At 34.3% G+C, this 20,831-nt stretch overlaps 1 non-coding gene across 1 annotated transcript; it reads right to left on the bottom strand.

The window, feature by feature from the left end:
• Positions 1-10,838: 10,838 nt before the first annotated feature.
• On the bottom strand, positions 10,839-10,911 carry Trnar-ucg (transfer RNA arginine (anticodon UCG)). Its single transcript has one exon. It is a non-coding gene; the product is annotated as a tRNA-Arg (tRNA).
• Positions 10,912-20,831: the final 9,920 nt, after the last annotated feature.

Genomic DNA, 20,831 nt, shown 5'->3' with positions numbered 1-20,831 from the left:
TGAATACGGTTAGCTTAATGAAAAATGTGTATATATTGTAGAAAAGGTGGAGTATTTGCTAGAAAATACGACACTAAAAGGAAGAACCTAAAGAAGCTATATAAAGACCAATGAGTTTTGTCCTGGTTTAGAGCAAAAATGAACTCCATATTAAGGGGGAGATTTACAACAGATAAAAATGGCGATTCAACTGCTTTATGATTATATGATGCGAACTCCAAATAATATTCAACTTCATATGATATTTGAAGAGCACATAGATAAAATGTGCTATTTATACTAAATATAGAAATCTCTGATCACTGCTAAATCACCAAAGAACACTGATACACGATAAACTTAAAATTTGCGAACCATTCGCTAAAAAATGAATAATATTTTATAAACAGTTTGAAAGATTTTATAAACAGTATAAAATATTTTATACTTTGTGCATTTCATTTTATGAATTATATAGCAGTAAATCTAAAAATAACAAGGTGATAGGTCTACCAAAAGATGAGGGTGGTGGAAAATCAATTTTTTGGAGTATGGAACCATGAGATAAAAATTGTATTGGGTGAGGTTTGAGGATCAAGACATGAAAAAGCATAAAGAAATAAAAAAGTATATTGTTAAAGATTAGAATTTTGATAAATACAAAGAGTGCCTAGTTTTTAGAATACCCGGTGACCCCTGCAGTGACCTTGCAGTGACCCCTGCAGTGACCCTGCAGTGACCCCTGCAGTGTAACTTTATTACAGCAAAGACTAAATTCTGTTACTATCGAAACTACAACAAAAAAGACAGTGTCAGGCTTTGATAATAAAATATATTAAACAGACTTGATAAATAGTAACTTGGTTTCATTGACAGTGGATACTATAATAAATGGTAACTTTCCTAATGGTGATGTATTTATTAACCTATAAAGAAGAAACTTTAGGAGAACTCTGTGAGAGAGTTGCGAGTAGATGCAAATGTGCAAGTTTGGAAGTCACCTCAATGTTGATATTTTGTTTATATATAAATGGCAGAAGTGATAAATAAATTATATTCTAGTCTCGAGGAATTGGCACCAATGAATTTACATGTTTTTAGAATGAAATAAAGAATAGCATTGTTTAGTGAAATTCAAATGATAATAAAAGAAGGTAAAATAGTAAAATGGTAAAAAGTAAAATAGGAATTTGTATAAAAATACACAAAGGCTGTTAACTATTGTAAAGGCTTGGTAACAATATGTAGTGTAATCCCTCTAGGAAGCTCCACAGCTGGTGCAGTTTTGACTAGTACCACAATTGGTGTAGTACCGGCTATACAATTAAATATTTTAGGTGTGGTATGCGCGGGTGGTACTGTTTCTATGGTTATCCCAATACAGTATTCAGAGAAAAATGATCTAAACACTCCCCTATTGCTAATGAAGTAGAATCAATATACAACTTTATGCTTTTGAGAGTTTCAGCCGCTATAAACCATGGCTGTATAAGCAAAAATGGGATTAATAATATAATGAATGATAAAGATAAAGTTTATAGTTATAGATAACGTTATAGGTTAATTAGAGAAGCTAAAATGAACAGCTCAGCTCTTAGTAAAGATACTAGTATTTTAAAAGCAAAAAAGATGAATTACAATTGCTGAAAAATAAAATGTAGTTTTATAATTTAAAACTTATAAAACTAAACCCAAACCGGGTAGGCGATACCAGTCACTACAATCCAACCAATGAGTAGTAGCTTTCTATTTTCAAGAGCGTCTTTCTTTACTTTTTTAAGTTTTATTGAAATCTCTACTTTTGGTGCTAGAGTGGTCGCTAACTCTATTTGCGGTTTTAGTAAAGCTGCAACAGGCTGTGGTACAGTTACAACAGGGTTTGGTAAAGTTACAACAGGGTTTGGCAAAGTTACAACAGGCTGTGGTACATTTACAACAGTGTTTGGTAAAGTTACAAGCTTCGGCTTTGATACAACTTTGGATTTTTTGTGTTGCTAAAACTTTGGGCTTTGAACAATCAGGTTTTTCACTAACAACACAATATCTTTGGCTATTTGTAATTATCATTAAAACCCAGAACGCTGTTTTCAAGCACATCTACATTTATATTAGAAGGTATCATATACAATCATTTAACAATAACGTAATTGGTCATTCCTCTCATTTTGCTCAATGAGTTTTCAAAGGTTTTTATCGAATCTTGCTATGACTGCTTCCTGTGAATGATATCATTGACTAATGTTAAAAACTCTTTTTTGCGAACCTGGAGCTGAACCGGCTTGTCTAGCCTGTACTTGCGTGCCTCGCAAACAATAAATGTAAGCTTTAATATTACCATTTAATCTTAATATTCAAGAACTCGTAAACTATTTGCGGTGATTGTGCACAAATCTGTCATAATCCAATGGATCTTGAGTTGAAAAATAATTTAAGTACCCACATTCGAATTCTATTCAGGAAACTGCTAATAAGTACTTCCGCCATTGGCACCAGATCTTTGAAATACTCATATACTTGTTGTCTGAACCAGTTGATGGATATTTAGGATAAACTTTTTTGCGGTGATGTAATTCGAGACACATTACCTTTGGAGGCCCATATTATGCATGTATATATCTCAAACCTTTAGTGGGTTGATCAATTTCTGGAATGTCACTAGCTCTCACATTAAACTCGTTTAATAATTTTTGATATTCAGTTTTGTTATAAGGATTGTTATGAGGATTGAAGTCATTGTTACCGAGGTCTCTAGCTTCTTTCTTAGTGAGTAATTCTTTTCTGGTACATGACATGAAAGTTCATGATGGCTTGTGTCAGATCTAAACCTCTAGTTAATTGATATTTGCTCACTTCGCACAAAGCCGTAGCGCAATGTAACACAAACTTGTATTGCTGAAAGTAGCATAATATGTGTTTAAAAAATAAAAAATTGAACTTGGTGGAACTCGATTCCACAATCTTTATCTACAAAAGCTTTATCTATTAGGCCACAAGGCCAATGCAGTCACTTCTCAACATTTATTTTTACACTTGATCTAATTAAAACGTGTATGAAGTTATGAACACTTTCTCTAAATGATTATCTCGAATATGAAATATATTTTCTTAGAGATACCGTTGAAACCAAAAGAAACATACTAAAAAGTAATTTAAAATTGGCAGTTGAAGCTTTTTAGTTTGAAACATGATTCAAGAGTCTTATTTAAATCGCATATAAATTACAATTAATAATACCAAAATGAATAGCACGAAATTTATTTTGTAGATGTTTTACGTATGATCGCTTGAGTTGTAGAGCCAGACTTTCTCTCATAAACCATGACTGATGGCTTAGGAAAATAGCATAATTGAGCTTTGAGTGAAAGCTATTTCTAATGCAACGGTCTTTAGTTGTCATCTCATATTTATCTTTTGCTCACTGCATCTTTAACAATTGAGAACACTCCACTATATCTGTCTGCCATAGTATCTAAAAAGTTAGTATCGTTCCGTTAACTAACACACTTTCCAATAACATCGATATGCTTATGTAAATTTTCTGCTATACAAGTTAGCAGCAATAGAAATTTAGTAATTAAATTGTATATTGTAAAAATAGTTAAAACAGTTGCATTTTTAGTTGACATAATGAACTGGTTGGATTTCAAAGCATTAAGGTGTAATAGACCACCCATCGTACTGTGGAATTAGAATAAATAACTGTTTTAGGTTAAATTTAATTAAACTATCGTATTTGAGATGCCTGTAATGGTAACTTCTATTTAACCTTTAGAAAACCAAATCAAATTCATTTAAATTAGGGTAGCGCATATGTAATAATTTGTTGGAATTTACTCACAGACTTCACCAACCACCTAAAACTACATCCAATGTTTTTTTATAGAGTTATGGATCAGATTCGCTAATGGTAGACAGACTAGCAATGCATTCTTGTTTTCTCCAATGACTTTACTTTCTCAATACTCACAAATCATACCAGAGTAGAACTACTACAAGGTAAACTAAGTTCTCTAAGAATACAGCAATTATCAAATGAGTCGCTTTATGAGCACTTTTTTAGAATGCCATATGATGTTTTCCTAGACTTTACTGAGTGCTCGTTATTGTTTACAATAAGAATAATTGATATCATTTAGTGGAAGAATGTTTTCTTTTCAACACAGCAGATGCAAACAAATTTTGCCTTAATGGACAGTATTTATAGACATTAAACCAAGTCTACATAATGTTACTAAATGATTTTGTGTCATAGATTATTTCTATTTACCTAAACGTTGCATGTGTGCTTTCACCATTAGGACATTACTAGAATGGTGTTATTAGTACATTGTGTTACTAGTACAGTATGTTATTAGGATATTGTGGTTCTAAGAAAACGTGTCCGGTACCATATTGTGCCATATAGTGTACATATAGCTTTGTTGGAGCCAAAAAGAGCTTGATTAATACCTAGTGTGAGAAAAGACAACTGAGCTACTTCCTGGTTGAGGTCGTAAAAACAGGGTATACATAATTTAATATAATATTAATAATAATAATTTAATATATATAATAATAATAATACGTTTTGCCATAGTTCTCAGCCAGTCAACCTTAAGACAAGAACTTTTAAAATTACTGATGATCAGCATAATCACTAGGCATAACACTAAAATATATTTTCAACCTCTGAAGTATTCTTATAAAAAATATTCAACGAAACCTTTGATAATTAGTTCGTTTAGTAACCAAGACACAAAAATTAACATGTTGAATTGTAACAAAGTATCACACTCATCTACTTTCAAGGTTAAATTTTAATCTATTAGAGCATAAGGTAAACTTGTCATTTGTTTGTGAATATTATTTATTGAGGTTTTCATGAGAAAATAGTGTTCTGTTGACCTCATAATTAAAAGTTAAAGCTAATATAATGTGGTATAATATGATAATTGAGAATAAAATTGATAGTGGCTACAATAATATGATTTCTATAAGAGGATAATAAGATCATTTACATTTTAATGTTTGAGAAATGTTCAAAGTGACACGCGTTTTAAAAAAGACCTTGATTTGATCAACATATACTCAGTGTCAACATAGTTTATGACTTTTTATCAGATTTTTTGCAAACATGGAAGGAATTCAAAATTGACATTGTTTGTTGACATTATCTTTTAATTGTTTTATAGGTTTATGGTATAAGCTAAAGGATATGCTTTGTATTGGTCTTTAGACAAACTTTCAAATTATTACATCAAATTTAAATAATTCTTAAGTATAAATAAAACTAAAGGCAACATTTGTCATATCCAGTTTGATGCTCAAACTGACTTACAAATATTATAATAGCTTGAGCAATTAAAGAACATCTAATTTTCTTATGTTTATAAACAAAAGTCTATAAAAAATTATTTCCAGTACAACTAATGGTTTCTGATGTTTTCTTTATATATCACAAAATAAAGTTATTAATTTAGAAGTCAAACCTCTAATATTTTATCAAATTATTTGTGGCTTTCTAGCTAAAAACCTACATGCTATCAGCGTTTTACTTCATTGCAGAGAAATTGACTGAATCTACTAAGGGTTTTGTAGCATTAGAGCAAAGGTAAAAAGAGATTCTTTTTGTGATTATTATCAATTCCAAGGAACGGAGGCTAAATATGCTAGACCTCTACAAGTGCAATAAGCAAATATCTTTCTCAACAAATCTTAGGAAAATTGAATTATTACATATATTATATTTACGCAAACATAATACCTATATACCTAATTTTCAGAAGTCTAGTTTAAAGAAAGACCTGATTTAATCTCATCGTAAAGTAGATAATTCCTATTATTAGCACAAGCTCTTTCGTAAACCAGCCTTTTGTAGATAGCATCAGAGCAACACAGAAATAGAATTCAATAAATCGGCTCATACTTTATAAATCATCAAAATGTTAGGTAATATTTATATAAGCCACTAACTACATCCCGAGTCTCTCTCATTAAATATTCATTATTCAGTGTAACATTGTAACTATTCATGGTGCACTGACCTCTAACTTATCAATACGCCAGGACATTAGTCTTATACCGTCTGCTGGCTTATCTGCACTTAATCTTTTGTTTGCTCAATCTGCTATGCACCAGGATATCTCCACAAATATCAGCCTAGTACAATTAAAAAAATTCATTCGCAAAACGATAGTCACCAGCAAAATAATTATCTACCAATGCTGTGTTGCCATATCTAAATGAGAGCCAATCTAGTCACTTTTCCTGCTTAATGAGGAAGACACAAATTAGAATATTGCTAGGCTGTTGTGCAGTTTATGTTCTGTATTGCTAGACTTGTCAATCTATGAGTCATCTATACAAGATCTTATACACCTCACTCTCCTCTACTAATAGTCATCAGTATGTATGCACTTAAATTACTGTTCTTATTAGGTGGGTCATGAATAACCTCCTTTCTTATAACTCACTGACTAGTCTAGGGTACATCACACAAACAACTAAACCTGGAATAAAAACTAAAATGTTACATGAAGTGTGTGCATGAACTACTTCGAGTTGTTATTCCTCAATTATTAGCTATAGCCTTTCCACCAAATACGTAGCAAATCTGTGTTATAACAGGTTTTGAAAGTACATTTTCAGGGAAAATTTATTTTCTTTGAATAATGATTTGAAAAAAAATAAATTTCATTTTTTTTGGCTAAAAACTAATTTTACTTGTATGCAAGTTTCTGTGTATGTAAATTCTTTATTCCTAGTTGCACAGTTCTTATAATAAGGTCTACAATATATAGGTTCTACATGCAATTTATTAACAAGTTGTTTTTTCATGCTGCGGCAGATTACTACTGGTATAAAATAAAACATTCTTTTAATCAATATATACTTTGTTATTACTAGCTGCTCAGTTTTGTTAATGACTACTAGATTGCAGTGATGAATTTAACGAATGTCACAAATTTATGTATTGAAACATAAATACTAATTGAAAAAATATGCATATGTTTTATACAGCATAAAAAACAGTAAAAATTAGTTTTTCTCTTATCTATAAATAAACAACTTCTATTAGGTACTTTAAACTTGGAATTCCACTGTTATATGATGACTAGCTGTGCTATCCGGCGTTGCCCAGGTATTAAAAATCCGCTTATAAACAATGAAAGGTAATGAGAGTTGCTTGCCACTTGCTATTAACCTGGCACACTGTCAATGGATAACTTGCGTATGCTCACTAATGAGAGCTACCAGCTTCTCGAGACGTTAAACAATCACTCGGCGCCGTGACCTAAAGCGGTAGAATATTTTCTCCCATATGGTGACATATATTGCCTAATGAATCTATCAAGCTCATGTAGCTAACTTAGTATGGTGTTGGACTAACAAAAGGGACGGTCCGGGATCAAATCTTCTGCGATACGGATTCATTATTCCACGATTTCAGTAGCTACATATGAAAAAGTTCACAAACACACCAACATTGAGAGTTATATAGTGTACATAATACTAAAACCTTAAACTTTTTAGTGCCATCCATGTACAAATTTAGCTATCGGCCTACTACCCGCCATTTTACCAAAAATTGCCGATTCTGCTCCATGATATGTATACATTTTTTCAACTTCCAACTCTATGTAAAACATTTTTGTTATATATCTCATTTTTCTAATGTGGTAACAAACAGTTATAAGCAAAAAAATTGATGTATCTGTTCTTTGTGCATTGTTAAAGCTATGTGAAGCTGCAATTGCTACGAAGCTAAATCGATCCTCTACAATGTTCCTTACTCTTACAAAACTATTACTTTCATCACCATCAGAGTTAGTTCTGCTACTTTAATTATCTATGTAATAACTACAATCTGAATCTAAATTGGTTATAGTGTCATCAAAATAAGTAATTTTCTGTTTTCTAACTCGGGAGGTACTCACGAAATCCATAATAACACTAAATAGTTCAAACATGAAAAAAAAATGTGTGTGTTTTTGTAGGCAACTCCCAAACAAAAATTTTAAATTGCTTCGTCAATTTAGGCCAATTTTAAAGTGAAATTTTTAGAAAACACTGTCAATACCATAAAAGTTCTGAACATGGTTGGTTGTTTTAAATAAATAATAAAATTACGTTATAGCGCGATTGCTGCGCAATTTGCCAAAATGCGCATACGGCAGTGAATGGGTTGATGAAAAATGAATAAACCAGCCTGAATTTCATAAATCATTATGTCTTCAGGTGATAAGTTACCTAAACTATCAACTACATCTCGAGTCTCTCTGATTCATATTCATGATTCAGTGTAACAATGTAACTGTATTTAGGGCCCACACCGGCACCTTACCATTGTGTCAGAATAAGGCTCTCACGCTTTGCACAAGCGTGTCTGATAGTTGCTCGATTATGTTGGTTTATGTGTGATAGCCTGCATTGCACTAACAAGTACTTAAAAATACTAGCTGAGTGCAAGTAAAAAGATTTGTTTTAAAAAGAGGTAGTAACTAGCAAAAAGATAATCTACCAGTGGTATGTTTCATAGCATTAATACTGGCTGAGCTGGTCACTGTCCCGGTTTAAAAAAGCAGGGGAATAAAAAAATAAAAAATATGATGAGGTAAATTTACCAGCTTTCACAAGATTTTTTATTTCTACAAACAAAAATTATTTCAATTTTTTGTTCAATTGAAATACCCATCAAAAAAAAGCTCTTCGCAAATAGTTTTTATAATGTTTTCTAACTTGACAATTTTTATTGTTGTCATACTGAGCAAGTGTGTGTCTAATGGTTGCTTGAGCATACTAGTTCACGTGTGGGAGTCTGCATTGGCTTAGGAAATACATACAACTAAAGTCTTAATGCAGTTGGTAGAATTCATTTGAAAATTTGATAGTTCTTGGCAGAGAAATTATCAACTACTGATATGCTGCAGACTACCAATAGTAGCTGAGAAGATCATCATTTTTGCTGGGTGAAGAAAACAGAGATGAGAATATTGCTAAGCTTTAGTAAGTTTGGTGACTGATGGCAGCTTTTTAATGTCGGTTTGTTTGCCATAGTCTGTGTCACACTAGGAAATCTGCAAAAATTGAAATGATTCTTTAAAATGAGAAATCACTAGCAAAAAATTATCAACTACTGTTACAAGTTCTACACGGTAGCTGAGCTAGTCACTGTCCCTATTTGATGAAGAAAACATGGTTAAAAATACTGCTATGATATTGTACAGTTCCTAGTCTATATTAAAATACTTCTTAATTTAGGAGTCATCTATACAAGACCTTATACACCTGACTTCCTCTACTAATAGGAATCAGTGCATATACACTTGGATTACTGTTCTTATTATAAAGGCAACAGTTATTTCTCTCTGTTACTACTCACTAAATCAATCACAAATCAACCAGTAACAAATCACAACCAGTCACAAATCAATTACAATCAATTAAAGCTAAAATAATTAGAAAAAAGTGTGCGCACAGGCAACTTAGGGTTATCTCTACTTATTCGTACAGCCCTAGCCTCAGAAGTTGAGAACCTATTATCTATCGGGGCAAACACATATAATAAATTGAGAAATAGCTGTTTATTCCGTTCCATCAACTTTTTCCATGTATTTTACTGAATAATTATATATAATTATAATATATATACAGATATATATATATATATATATATATATATATATATATATATATATATATATATATATATATATATATATATATATATATATGAGTATTCCTAAAACATGATTATGTCAAGAGTTTCGATGCTTTTGTATTGAAACTCATCTATCATCTTTATCTATCTTTACATGTATCTATATTATAGCAATTACATTGTCAAATTAGTCTTTAGTCATTGTACATCAGCTTATGTCAGAGTCAACTTATATATTATATTTTAGATAGTGGACTGGCTGAAGCAGTTAAAGCATTGATAAAGATCTCTAAATATTATTTCATTCCGAGTTTCCCTGATTAATATGCATTATTCAGTATACCTATTAATCCGACTATCTACAGAACACCGACTGCTACCTTATTATTGGGTCAGACAATTTCCCTCATACTTTTGTAAGAGCATCCTTTGCACATTACGGTTTGTTTGCTTCACATTATCTGCTGCACACTAGTAAATCTAAAAACTAAAAGCTCAATGCAGCTGAAAAGATTTATCTTAAAAATTGAATATCCTTACCAGAGACTCATTAAGCACAATCTTTAAAGATTATCAATACCGACATGTTTCATAATTAATATTGGCTGAGCTGGTCACTATCTTTGTTTGATGAGGAAAATAAAGATAAAAATAATACTAGGTGCTTGTAGAGTTTATACTCTATATAGACCTGTTAATCTATGAGTCATCTACACAAGACCTGATACACCTGACTCTCCTCTACTAGTAGTTATCAGTATATATACGCTCAAAAAATTGTTCTTATTAAAAAGTAACATATAACTGTTTTATTACTCACTGACCATATCAATTTACACTCGATAAATCAACCAGAGATAATATCATTACATAAAGTGTGTGTATGAGCTACTTGGGATATATATCCTTATTCATATGACTACAGACTCAGTTGCTACTATCTATTAAAACAATAAACGTGATAATTGAACAAAAACTAGCGGTTTATTTCAATTCAAATACTTTCATTCAATTGTTTTAGTAAATTAATGTCTGACAACATAAAGGTTATTACCTGTAAACTTCCTGCATCAAACAGTTACATGTAGTTTGAGCTGAACAATCAACCTTATCATTTGTAAAAATAAATGTCGTAAAAATTGACAACAATCATCGTGCAAAATCATGATCAGTTTACGGAGTATGTTAACATTTCTAAAACTACAAAACTAAAAAACATTAACCCTGATGGGACTCGAACCCACAATTTTCTGATTCGAAGTCAGACGCCTTATCCATTAGGCCACAGAGCCACTGTTGTCACTACCAAATATTCATTTTCTGACCTGATCTAGCTGACACTGGTATGAACACTTGCTCTAAATTATAAACTATTCTCTGTGTTTTATCAGCATGTCTAATGATCTGTCACAACCAGCTAGACTGCCAGAGTACAAATAATCATAATATAGGTAACCCGCCATGTCCTTTTCTCACACAAGTGCAGCAAGAAAAAAGTATATGTTTTGAGGCTAATTACGATATTTCGTTATTCAAATCAAATTTGACAACCTTCATCAATTTTACACTGTAAGTTTTAGAGAATACTTTAGGTAGTATGCAGCGAAAACTTCACATAGATTTTTTACCTCATCTGGAGTTTACATTATAGGAGGTATACATTATGGGTGCATCTACTGTATATGCAATATGACTAAAAACCTTGCATAAAACACAAAACAGTTTGTTATTAACAAAATAGCGCATTTATCCTGAACTTGCAAGCTTTGCTAGAAAGCTGTATTCTTTATATAGTTCTATTTTTTTTTATAAATATAATTATAATGATTATCCTTTATAAGCCAAAGCTGAACTTATGCTTACTCTTTGATGTATGAAGGTTGAAAAAGGCTGTGTATGGGCTGTTTGAATTTTGATTGTTGCATAGTGTCGTACGTTATGTTACGGCGTAACGTAGTAGCTACTACCTAGGTTAGTGAGCTATTAGCAAGCAAGTATCATATTCCATGAGACAAAATGCAGCGAATGGTAAGGAATAAGAGACTTAAAAACAACAGGTATGACTACCAATAATTATGGCTATCAAAATTTCATCTCAAAAACTGTTATGTTTCTGCACAGAAGCAATCAAATAGAGTATTAAATTAGAGAAATGTGGTTTATTGCACTCTCCAGAGACAACTGATTTGATAACAGAAAACCCAAGTATTTATATGTTTGGTCATAGAAAAGCTTTGTAAAAGCTACAAGCATTATTAATAGCTATAATGAGACAGTACTATATAATCTTAGCTTGTATAAAGCTTTAGCTAATAAGCATAATGTTTGTTTGCAAAGTACCAATAATACTTGGCACTTGCATGACACCTCCTCACTAAGCTAAAGGTTCTTTCTGGTTCTCTTAGACCTTCGGGGTTTGTTTCTGCTATACTCATCTCCATCAGGTAGACGAGGGTTGCGTGGTCTTCTTCTAGACGGAGGTTGCTCTGTTACAGTTGTAGGGGCTGGTAGTTGCAGTTTTGTCTCCTCTGTTATATCAGGTTTATCTCCAGGGTCTTGATCTTCTTCTGTTGAGTATCTTGGTCTGAGTTGTTCAACATGTCTTCTCCAAGTAGGTCCCTTTGGTACCACTTTGACATTGAGACTACGAGTTCCATATATCTTAGTAACAATGGCTGGAACCCATCTAGGTTGTCTGTTGCGTCTAGGTCCATGATACAAGGCATAGCATGGTGCTCCAAGATTGTAGCTGTGTATCTTGCTAACTGTCTTTTCTGCAGATCGGTTGACTTCTCTGGATTGATGAAACTGTGCTATGTGTGCGGGTGATGGCAATAGGGTGTCAATCTTGCATCTCATCTGTCTTCCATTCAGCAGCTGACTGGGAGAGTATCCTGTAGGAAGTGGTGTCCTTCTATAGTGCATCAGGAACTGTTGTAGTGCAGATTTAGGTGGGAGTGACGATTTCTTCATGGCTTGTTTGAAGGATTGTACTAGTCTTTCAGCTGCGCCATTTGTAGCTGGATGGTAGGGTGCTCCAGTGAGGTGAACAATGCTTCTCTCTTGACACCACTGCTGAAACTCTCCTGAGGTGAAGCTGGTAGCATTGTCAGTGACTATGGCGTGAGGGTATCCAAAGTGTGCGAATATCTCCTCTAAGATGTCTGTGGTAGCTCTGGTAGAAGTAGATGAAGTCCTGTGTATGCATGGATACTTTGAGTAGGCATCTATCATCACTAGCCATTGGCTGCCCATGAAGTTTACTGCATGATCAACGTGAAGACGACTCCATGGCTTCTCAGGTAGCATCCAGGGATGTATAGGATACTTCTGTGGAAGCTTCTGGTGTTCCGCACAGGCAGTGCACTGTCGGCTTGTCTCCTCTATATCAGAGTCAATGCGAGGCCAATAGACAGCAGTTCGAGCTAGCTTCTTCATTCTTTCCATTCCAAAGTGTCCAAGGTGAAGGATCTTTAATACTTCCTGTTGTAACTTGACAGGAATGACTACTCTGTTGCCATATAGAAGACAACCTTCAGTGATAGAAAGTGAATCAGAGATCTGGTGGAAGAGTGACAGCTGAGTCTCCTTCATCTCTTTGTTACCAGGCCATCCTTCTGCTGTGTAGCGCATTACTGTGGCTAGTGTTGGGTCTTTCTTTGTCTCCTTTGCTAGAACATTGTAGTCTGTAGAGTTGAGCTGTTGTCCAATAGTGTGAATAGTGCATACAGTATCAACATCATCCTCATCTTCTCTTGCATCAAACTCTTTATCAGGTCCAACTGGCAGTCTTGAGAGGACATCTGCATTTTGATGATGCTGGGTAGATCTGTATTCTATGGTGTAGTCATACTGATTTAGTACCAGTGCCCATCTTGCTAGTCTGTTGGCTGCTAGAGCTGGAACTCCTTTGGTAGGTCCTAGAAGTGTGAGAAGAGGTCTGTGGTCAGTTACCAAGATAAACCGTCGACCATACAGGTACTGGTGATACTTCTTTAGAGCAAATATGATTGAGAGAGCTTCTTTTTGTATTTGTCCATATTTCCTCTGTGTGCTGGTCAGTGTTTTTGAAACATTGGCTATTGGTCTCTCACTTCCATCAGGATAACGATTAAATAGTACAGCTCCCAGTCCAGTTTCTGAAGCATCACATGAGATTCCAATGTCAAGATCTGCGTTGAAGTGTGCTAAGACACTATCAGTTGATAGCATATCTTTCAGTTTGTTGAAGCTCTTTTCTTGTTCAGTGCCCCACTTCCAGGTCTCTCCTTTGCGTGTCAGTTTATGCAATGGTCCTGTGAGTTGTGACAGATTGGGTATGAACTTGCTGTAGAATTGTGTAGCTCCTAAGAAAGATCTTAGCTGAGTTAAGTCTGTTGGGACTGGCATCTGTTGTACTGCATCTGCCTTCTTTCCTTTAGCGATTCCCTTTGAAGTGAGTTTGTGTCCCAGATACTCTACTGTCGGTTGAGCAAAACAGCACTTGTCTTTTCTACATCTGAGCCCTCTTTCTTCTAATCTTTGAAGAAGTCGACGTAAGTTTTGTAGATGGCTCTCTGCATTGGCTCCACTCACTAGTATATCATCTAGGTATACTGCTACTCCTGGGAGGTCTTGTGTCAGTTGCTCCATGATTTCTTGAAAATACCCTGGTGCTGAGCTTATGCCAAAGGGCAACCTCTTCTGTAGTAGTACTCCTCGGTGTGTTGATAGTGCTAGTCGTCGTTGACTTTCTGGTGCCAACAATATTTGATTGTAGGCATCTGCTAAATCAATCTTTGTGTAGCAATAGCCTCCACCTAGTTTTCTGATTAGATCTTCTGGTAGTGGGATAGGTTTCCTATGTGTTTCTAGCTGATTATTGATAGTTTTGGAGTAGTCTCCACATACTCTGATCTTCCCTGCAGCTTGACCTGTTGTAGATTTGCGTACAGGTACAACTGGTGTTCCATACTGGTTGAATTGAGTTGGTTCCCATATGCCTTTAGCTACACCTGCTTCGTATGCTTGGTTGAGCTCTTCTGTCAAGGCAATAGGAACTGGTCTGGGTCGGCAGAAGACTGGCTTTGTTGAAGGTTTGAAGTTTATCTCTAGTTCAAAGTTCTTGAGACATCCTAGCTCGTCTTTGAATATTTCTGGAAATTCTTTGCACATCTCCTTACACTTGATTTGTAACCTCCCATCTGGCTGGTTCTCTGTGATTGTTGATACAAGGTTCTGTTGTAGCTTGTCATCAATAGATATGCCTAGTTGCTGTATAGCAGTTCTTCCTAGTAGGTTGAGATCTTGTACAGCACTAATCACAAATGGTAGTCTGACTTCTTTCTGTGCATCCAATTGGGCAGTTAGCTCACATCTGCCAAGCGTCTCTATGAGATGTCCTGAGGCTGATTTGTAGTTAACTGTAGTAGGTTTTAGGTTTGGCTTTCCTAGCTTCTCCCATATTGATTTACAGATGAAGTTGTCACAAGCTCCAGTGTCCAGTTCAAGTGTGAAGTTGTCTCCCTCCAGTTTGATGTTTTCAGCAAGTTTCACCATCTTGGTTGATGTGCATTCTATCATCTTTACTGGTTTTCCTGCTGCAGATGATTTCTTTTTCTTGCATGCTCTTTCTATGTGACCTTGTTTAGAACAAAAGTTGCAGGTGGCTGCTTTGAATCTGCAGTCATCCGCTGTATGGTTAGTTCGGTCACATCTGTAGCATAGCTTTCCTTCCTTCTGCTTGTCAGGTGTAGAGTTGTTTTTCTGGAGTGGTTTGTATCTCGATTTCTGTTGAGCAACCTTGTTGACTTTAGACGAGTTTCCATAAACTGTCTTTTTGGCAACTTTAGCTGCTTCTTCTGTTTCCTGTGCTACCTGTATAGCTTTGTTGACGTTGAGTTCATTGTCCTTGACCTTGAAGAGAGATTTGAGAACTGCTTCATTGTTTACAGAGCAGATAAATCTTGTTCTGAGAGCCTCATCTAATGGATCTGTAATGTCTATGAAGGCACATGTAGTTGCATCTTGACGAATTCTGGCAGCTAACTCTGGAATAGTTTCTCCAGGTTTCCTCTGCATGTCACTCCAATACTTGTAACGCTCTCTAACAATGAAGCGCTTAGGGTCATACTGGTCTTTGAGAAATTCCAGTATTTCATCCATGTTGAGGTCGTTGATCTGCTTGGGTGTTGAAAGCTGAGCAGCCATATTACTAAGCTGCTTGTAGAGTGTAGGCTGTTGGTTGGTGAGAAAAGTGCCAGCAATCTTGTCTTGATGAATAGAATTTGCTGCAATGAAGGTGTTGAATCTGTCTATGTAATCTGTTAGTAGCTCTGCTGTTGGGTCAAAACCTGGGAAGGCTGGAACAGCGGTTGCAGCTGTTTCTTGTTTCCGTTGTAGGTTTTGTAGTAGTAGCTCCATCAGTTTCTTATTCTCCTCCATTCTTTCATCTTGCTGACGTCTGTATTCCTCTTGTTGCTGCTTGAACTCCTCATGCTGCTGTTGTCTATGCTCTTCTTGCTGACGTCTGTATTCCTCTTGCTGCTGTCTCTGGTCCTCCTGCTGCTTCTGCATTAGCTTGATCAGGTCTGCTACTTCTGCCATTGTAGTGGTGCAATTTTGCAATGCAAATCTGAACAAAACTCTTTGTAACTGTTCAAAAGAGAAATCCTTGTCACCAATTAGCTTCTGTTATGTTTCTGCACAGAAGCAATCAAATAGAGTATTAAATTAGAGAAATGTGGTTTATTGCACTCTCCAGAGACAACTGATTTGATAACAGAAAACCCAAGTATTTATATGTTTGGTCATAGAAAAGCTTTGTAAAAGCTACAAGCATTATTAATAGCTATAATGAGACAGTACTATATAATCTTAGCTTGTATAAAGCTTTAGCTAATAAGCATAATGTTTGTTTGCAAAGTACCAATAATACTTGGCACTTGCATGACAAAAACAATACTTTTACCCATATTGCATAATTGTAATTGTAGCAATGCTACTGATAATAGGTGTATGTTAACTGTTTTAAACAACCCTCACATAGCTGCAATGAATGCCCTGCAATTAGCATCACATAGTTTATTATTTTTTGTTGATCGCCTTAATGTCTACTTCAAAGAATATAATTTATGATGAGAGTTATTTAAACTCTCACATTTCCTATTTTACTAAGGCTCCAGCTGCCCCAGTCTAACTTTCACTTAGTTTGTCCTATTTCTAAAGTTCAGTTTAATAATAGCTCTCTAATTTACTTCATTTATTTATTTTGCTTTAACACAAAGCCACAGTCTGAGGTCATTCTTGAGAAGTACTTCCCAAAATTATATCGATAAGTTTTCAATTGATAGTACTATAAACCGGCAAAGCTCATTGTAACTTCTGCATAGGACATTTTTCACAGCTACAACTTCAAAAAACGAATATCAACTTTTGGTACATACATGTAAATGTTGTGTCTAATTGTGAGTTACCACTATTCAATCTTTGTTACTTGACCGAACAAACTTCTAATTCAAAACCTGAAAATTTATTCAGCAAGGCCAAAGGCCTTTTTTTCCTGATCAGCTTACATTTTGTGAGCTGTCTAGCAGACTTTGGTTTCAACACCTTTGGTTTGAGTAAGGCTCAGACACAATGGGCGATTTTATCACAAGCGTCATGGGGGCGTGGAGATAACGCTGGCGTGTGCCTAAACAAACTTAAGCGATTAATCAGCGAACGATAACGTAGGTACACTCACACACTGCCAATAAAATTCTGTATCATTGCTTTCTTCGGAGTTATTTATAAGTATAGGTAAATTAATATGGCACCGCCTTGGCAATGACATAAACAACTTTCGCTTTCGTTGTTAGGTTGTTCTAACTTTCACGGATTGTAAACTACAAAAAAAACATAAGAAAAAACGATTTTTGTACTTTAACACAAATATTGTACAATTTGTATATAAATAGTTTACTTAATAGTAGTTTTTCATGTTTAATATATTAAATATTTACCATTCTCAAAAAGGTCAACCCGCGCAAGGATTGACTCCAAATGTTGGTTTTTTACTGAGCTTTTTGTAATTTTTGTGTGTTATTTCATACAGGGCTGAGAGTGCTTCTATTAAATTTATGAACAGTTTAGTGTTCATTCGAATGGGGTTTCATTCGTGAAAAAATAGCAAAATGTTGCTGCTCTACGTCGGTGAATATCGATAAGAAATAATTACCCGCCATAAAATTGCATTCTCGGAAAAAAATCAACCAATCAAAATGCATCTCACGAGCAATAAAGTTGTGCTAGAGAGTGTCTTGCGTGATCACTCTGCATGACCTCGCTGAGCGAGTTCTAGCACAGATTAGCGTCACGCAACACGATACCGCCCCAAACTTGTAATCCAAAACCTGACATTTTATTTAATTGGCAAAAGCCTCCTTTTTCTGATCAGCCTAAATTTTGAGATCTACCTAGCCGACTTTGGTTTCAACACTTTTGTTATGAGCTTTAATAGTACTCCTAACCTTTGACCCTTCATTCTTTAGTTTACAAAGTCAGCTGTTGCTATCGTACAGTTTTAAGTTCTGAACAGCCACAATGATATGGGTTGTGAGAAACCATTACCTTAAATAAATAAACTAGACAAGATCAACCTCGGACAAAGGTTTGATCTCCTTACCACCTCCCATTTTAATATAACCTATCAAATTTAAAAGTGGGAAATACAAAGTTATAGTTTTCATTTTGTTTATAAAGGACACTTTCTGTCAGTTAAAACCTCTATTTGAAAATAAATGTTGCAAACGTGGAAAGCATAAAAAATCACAGGTCTTGATAGTGAGTTTAGCTCAAAACTTCGCAAAGAAATGTTTATTAGTGGGCAACATCAACGTAGATAAAAGTGAAGTGCTTATGACTCCATTCTACAATTTTATTTGAAAAAACAAGCGACATCATTTACTAAACTAAACAGCCATATTCTTCCATTTTATTTCTTCACTTGACAGCTTGTTTAGTTGTCATCTGTTTTAATAATAATTTATGCAACAATAGATAAAAAACAGCTTTGTGTTCTTTCTAATGTTGATTTGTATTTCTCGTTGAACCTTATTTTTATATAGTAATAAAAAGTTTAAAATGCGATATAAAATCCCTAGTCTAGAAACAAAAATCTGTCCAAAATTTGCCAGCTTTTCGTTTTCTAGAATGTTTGTTTCACGCTGAAAGCTTCCAGCCTAATGTTTTGTTTTAACTTTTCTGGTTTGTTATACAGAAACAAACGGGCAGAACTTTTCTAGATCAAACTCTTACACAACCAACTTGACTATAGATTGGTGTAAAGCACAAAATATTTTAATAAGAATTTTGGCACATTTAGTTGGTTTAGTTATGTTGGCAGCTGTAAATGACTTTTGGGTGTAGCTAGTCATGTAAGACCTAATGTTGCAACAGTTATCAAAGATGATGGTATATTCCCTTTCACAAGCTCAAACCAAAAGGTTTGCAATTAAAAATTAAACAACCTATCCGCTAGGCCTATTTGAAAATCTTAGTTACGTTGTAGTTTCTATCAAAAACTTACATTATTTGGCCAACAAGGTTATTAAAACCATTGCATTTGAAGTATGGCTTTTAAATTTTGAAACAAGAACAAAGTCTACTCAATGAGAATAAGTGGAAAAATGCGATTTCTCAAAAATTCTGCAAAAACTAACTGTAAAACAGACAAATAAATTAAGTTTTGAGAAAAGATTTCCTGCCAAGCTTGTTTCAATACAATTGAAAAAATGTGTCAGTAAGTCTTAGCTCTAAACAAGATGATATAATCAAGGGGACATTTTACATTCTTTTGGTGAAGGACATTTTCTGTGCCATTCAAAAAATGTTTGTTTTATTATTACAAAGTACTTATTGGTGGTGATTGAATTATCCTTTTTTAAGCCCAGCTGTGCATTTGCTTACTCATTGATGTAGGCAGAATGCTTGAGCCCATGTGTGAGCTGTGTTGCTGTTGGTTGCTTAATGGTGTTGCTCTTCTAGTTTGTGTCACATTATGACCTATCGTAGTAGTTACCCTATGTGCTGCCTAGATTAGTGAACTAATAGCTAGGTAGTATCCAATTTCATAAGACAAGATGCAGCACATGGTGAAAATTAAATTCAACAAAATCAATAAATATGACTGCCAATTATTATTGTTATCAAACATTCATTTTGAAAACAATCTTTTACTTTTACTACCACGCAATGGTACTTGTAATAATGCTACCAATAATAAGTGTTCTTTAGGACTTTCTAACAATTCTTACATAGCTGTAATGATTGCTCTGCAATTAAAATTACAAAATTTAAATTTTGGCTGATTGCTTTAATGTCTATTTTAAACAGGAGAATTCGTGATGAAACTTATTTAAACTTTTATCTTTCACTTTCACATATCACATATCTTTCACATATCACATATCTTTCACATATCACATATCACATATTTTTCACATATCACTTTCACATATCACATATTTTTCACATATCTTTCACATATCACTTTCACATATCACATATATTTCACATATCACTAAGCACAGTCAAAGCTCTCACAAAGTAAGCTGTGAATTTAAACATTTGGTTTCATAGAACCATTAGTAATTGGTTCTATAAAACCAAATCAGTTGAAACAGGGTTTAAGCAGACAGCATCCTGAACATGCTAACAAAATTGTTTCTTCTAAGTTAAGTCTAGAAAACTTAAACAGGCTAAGCTAGGAAATAAGGTGATATTTATCAGCATTCGCAGACTGATTCGGAAGTTTTCTACGCTTTTTCATATCTATTAGCCAAAGAAAGACAACCAAAAAACAGTAGATGAGACTCTCAATCAACTTTACACGCTAGAATGTGCCAAGCCGGTGTTTTTTATATTTACAATTCCAAAGAGCTCCTAGAACGCAACAGAGAAATTTATGCCTCGCAAAACTAGATTAACAAAAGCTAAAAGCAAAACAACTTATTAAAAATTGTACAAATGTAGAGAGCTAATAATAAATGCTGTAAAAAGTTCCTACAAATGCAATATATGTTTCTGAGTTGACTGAATTGCTTGCTACCTTTACATATAAGCCTGAAAATCAGTACTTAAATTTGTAAAAACCAATAGAAAATATAGTCAACCTCTAAAAGCTGAAAAAATGTTATGGAGGATACTTTCATATAAATTTATTAGTTAGAGATGCTCAAAGGGCTGCCGTCCC

The sequence above is a fragment of the Watersipora subatra genome, chromosome 8 (assembly GCF_963576615.1).
Source record: "Watersipora subatra chromosome 8, tzWatSuba1.1, whole genome shotgun sequence".
NCBI lineage: Eukaryota > Metazoa > Bryozoa > Gymnolaemata > Cheilostomatida > Watersiporidae > Watersipora > Watersipora subatra.
The sequence above is the reverse complement of the archived record's forward strand: the minus strand, read 5'-3'. Positions and strand labels throughout refer to the sequence as shown.